The sequence below is a fragment of the Sphaeramia orbicularis genome, chromosome 15 (assembly GCF_902148855.1).
Source record: "Sphaeramia orbicularis chromosome 15, fSphaOr1.1, whole genome shotgun sequence".
NCBI lineage: Eukaryota > Metazoa > Chordata > Actinopteri > Kurtiformes > Apogonidae > Sphaeramia > Sphaeramia orbicularis.
This window is the reverse complement of record NC_043971.1, coordinates 414,518-419,208: the sequence shown is the minus strand read 5'-3', so window position 1 is coordinate 419,208 and position 4,691 is coordinate 414,518.

The following is a 4,691-nucleotide window of genomic DNA, read 5'->3' as shown; positions in this document are numbered from 1 at the left end:
GCTGCTGCTCTCACTGCCGTCCACCGTTACCCGGATCATAGTTCACGTGGGCTTCAATGACACTTCTCTTCAACAGTCCGAAGTGACAAAGGTTCATTTTAAAAACCTCTTTGATAAACTGAAAGGATCCGGGAAGGCTGTTTTCATTTCCGGGCCCCTCCCCTCCTTTGCCCGTGGTGTGGGCCGTTTCAGCCGCCTCCTCAGCCTGAACACCTGGCTCCAGTCCGCCTCTGCTCTGAACGGCTTCAGTTTTATTGATAACTTTAATCTGTTCTGGAACCGCCCCTCCTTCTACAAGTCCGATGGTGTCCACCCCTCTAGACTAGGCAGCAGGGTCCTGGCTCAAAACATCCAACACGCTGTCCTGACTAAAACCACACCCACACCAATGTGACTATGCCCTCCCTCTTCTGCTGCAGCCACCTGCTCCCCCTGCTGGTCACATCTAATATCACCACGTTCAGAGTCTCCTGTAAAATCTGTAGTGAGAATAAACACCACCCCAGCTGATCTGTCCTCCTCTCCCAGGCCCTCACTGTCCACCTGTCAACTAACCACCTCAGTGAATTCCTCTTCTCCTTCCCCATCTCCAGCAGCCTACACCTCTGCCTTGCCCTTCCCCATTCCTGTCATATCCAGGTCTCGTATGGGGTTTCACTCTGCTAAAAGGCACCGTAGGTGGTTCAGACAAATCCCATTACACACAGCGGACACCAACACCATGATGTCACCACCACCTAGCCGGTTTGGATTACTAAATGCACGTTCCATTGCCAATAAATCCTTCTCCCTAAATGAGCTTTTTACCAACAGGAACTTGGATGCATTATTCCTGACGGAGACGTGGCAGAGGGATGGGGAGTTCATTCATTTAAATGAACTGTGCCCTCCTGGCTGCTCTGCTGTTGGTCAGCCCCGCCCCTGTCGCCGGGGCGGTGGCCTGGCTGTAGTGCACCAGGACAAATACATATGCAGAGGGATGAGCACCGATGACTTTCACTCATTTGAGTCACAAATGATCCAGATTGGCTCGTCCAGTGTGTTTTACTGTTTCTTAATCTCCCGTCCCCCTGGCCCTGCTGGTGCCTTCTTAAGCGACTTCAGTGATTTCCTAACATCAATAATAAAACTGGAGAAGGTTTTAATTCTTGGAGATTTCAATCTGCACATCGACAACGACTCATCCAGCCCAGCAATGGAACTTTTAGCCATGACTGACACTTTTAACCTCAAACAACATGTATCTGGCCCCACCCACAAGAAAGGACACACCCTGGACCTGGTTTTCTCATTGGGCTTACACGTCACAAATGTGTGTGTTGAGGATGTCCACCTGAGTGATCATTGTGGTGTGTTTTTGGACTTATGTGTGCCTCTGGAGCCCAAGCCTGCACCTAGAAGGGCCAAGAGGAGGATCATTACAGAGTCCACAGCCCAGGTTCTCCGTGCCCTGTTTAACCCTAGTCTTCTTAATGAGTGTTCTGGTGTTGATGAGTTTATCCAGTGCTTTGCCACACACTGCAGCTCTATTCTTGACCAGGTGGCTCCCGTGAAAACTAATGTCACTCGTAAGTGGTCTTGTCCCTGGATAAATGAAAACATCTTAAACCTAAGGAGAACTTGTCGCAAAACTGAGCGTCTTTGGAAATCAACCCAGTTGGAAGTACACAGGTTACATCTTAAAGATCTCATAACCTCCTTAAATAAAATGATTAAGGAGGCAAGGTCCAGCTACTTCCACAAACTTATAGCCACAAACAAGAAAAACCCCAAAGTAATCTTTGACACAGTCCAGTCCATTGTGCCCCCTGCTGTCCCTGCTGCCCCTGTGCTCTGTAAAGCTGACAGCAATGACTTCCTAAACTTCTTCACAGACAAGATCAGGGATATTAAACACAATATCCCACCACCCTCTGGCCGTCTGACCCTATCTGATCCCCCTCTGCAAACCTGGTCCTCTTTCGATCCTGTGACACTGGAGAACATCTCAGCACTTTTATCCAAAACAAAACCCTCCTCCAACTCTGCAGACCTCCTCCCCCATAAGCTCCTTGTCGGTGTCTTTGACACTATTGGACCATGGGTCACAAAGTTTTTTAACCTGTCGCTCACAACTGGTTTGTTTCCCAGCTCCTTCAAACAGGCCATCATAGAACCTAAACTAAAGAAAACCACACTGGACCCCACAGACTTCAAAAGCTACAGGCCCATTTCAAAGCTCCCCCTATTGGCCAAAATCCTTGAGAAGGCAGTGTCTAAACAACTGACAGCTTTTCTGGAGACACACCAGATCTATGACACTTTTCAGTCTGGGTTTAGACAACGCCACTCAACACAAACCGCACTATTAAAAGTGTCTAGTGACATCCTGATGGAGGCCGACTCCGGGAAATCCACGGTCTTGGTCCTGCTAGATCTGTCCTCGGCCTTTGACACAGTGGACCATACCATAATGATTGAGAGACTGAGGGACCTGGTAGGGATGTCAGGTCCTGTGCTAGACTGGTTCTCCTCTTACCTGACCGGCAGAAGCTTCACTGTGTCAATAAACAACTTCCAATCTGACTCAGCGGATCTACTGTGTGGTGTGCCCCAAGGCTCTGTCCTGGGACCAGTCCTATTCTTACTCTATGTCCTCCCACTTGGCCACATTATCCAACAGTACAGTGATGTCTCCTATCATCTATTCACAGATGACATCCAGATGAACTGCTCCTTTAACTCCTCTGAGCCCCACAAACTGAGTTCCTTAATCATCTGCTTGTCAGAGCTGAAGCAGTGGCTAAATGAGAACAGCCTCCAGCTGAACTCCAGTCAAACACAGACCCTCATCATTGCCCCGGATAGTGCAATCCCAGGGATCAAACATCACCTTGGAGACCTGAGTTCCTCGGTAAAGACCAAACTGAGGAATCTGGGTGTCATCTTTGACCAGGACATGTCTTTAGAATTCTACTCCAAACACCTAGTCAAAAACTGTTTCTTCCACCTACGCAACATCTCCAAACTCAGATTTATGGTGTCCATAAATGAGCTCGAGATGATCGTTCACGCTTTTGTGTCTTCTGGCTCAGACTACTGCAACAGCCTGTTTACATGCTTAAACAAGAAGGAGCTGGCCCGTCTACAGTTTGTCCAGAACTCTGCTGAAGGCTCCTGACCCGCACAAACAGGAGAACCCACATCACTCCCATTCTTAAATCTCTCCACTGGCTCCTGTTCTATATCGTCTTCATTTCAAAATTCTGGTGCTAACTTTCCGGGCCCTACATGTCCAGGCCCCTGCATACATTGCTTCCCTGATCCAGCCCTACAGCTCGACTCGTAGCTTGAGGTCTTCAGGACAGCACCTGCTGATGGTTCCACACACCTGCTGATGGTTCCACGCACCTGCTGATGGTTCCACACACCTGCTGATGGTTCCACGCACCTGTTTTAGCACACGCGGTGACAGGTCTGTTAAAGCTGTGGACCACGTCTATGGAATGACCTGCCTCTACACCTACGGTCCATGGACTCTGTACAGAGCTTTAAGAAACACCTCCAAACCCTCCTGTTCAAAAAGGCTTTTTAGTCTCCCACCTGACCCAGGACCACCACAGACTGACTACACTGTATGTATTCATCATAACGTACTCCATGTGTCATCCCCCCCCCCCCCCCCCAGTCTCTCTATATCTCTATCGCTCTCTCTTTTCTCCTCCTTTACTCTCTCTCTCTCTCTCTCTTTAACCCAACTGGTCCAGGCAGACGTCCATCCTTCAGGAGTCTGGGTCTGCTCCAGGTTTCTGCTGTTAAAGGGAAGTTTTTCCTTCCACTGTCACCAATCACAAGTGTTTGCTCCTGAAGGATTCTGTTGGGTCTGGAAACTGGATCTGATTCTGATTTGAACTGATAAAGCACTTTGTGACTCTGTCTGTGAAAAGTGCTCTATAAATAAAATTTACTTACTTTACTTACTTCAGATAGATAGATAGATAGATAGATAGATACTTTATTGATCCTTTGCAGGAAATTGTTTGTTACAACAGCAGCAGTACAAATAGTACAAGGAAAAACACTGACCCATCACAAAAAACACCCACATACAACCAACAATGGCACAAAGAAGTGTTTAAAAACAGAATAAAAGATATAAACACACACACACACACATATATATGTATGTATGTGTGTGTGTATATATATATACACACACACACACATTTATGTATATGTATATATGTATATATATGTATGTGTGCCTCAATATTTTGAGGCAGGGATTGAAAGACAGTGTATGACCAATTAGTTTATTGAAAGTCATGAGAATTTATTTGCCACAAGAAAATGTCCATAATAGAAAATGTTTTTATTCTATGTGTCCTCCTTCTTTCTCAATAACTGCCTTCACACGCTTCCTGAAACTTGCACAAGTGTTCCTCAAATATTCAGGTGACAACTTCTCCCATTCTTCTTTAATAGTATCTTCCAGACTTTCTGGTAATAGTTTTGCTCATAGTCATTCTCTTCTTTCCATTAGAAACAGTCTTTATGGACACTCCAACTGTTTTTGAAATCTCCTTTGGTGTGACGAGTGCATTCAGCAAATCACACACTCTTTGACGTTTGCTTTCCTGATTACTCATATGGGCAAAAGTTTGTGAAAAGGTATGGATAATAGTGTTAGGTATGATTATGACATCAGTATA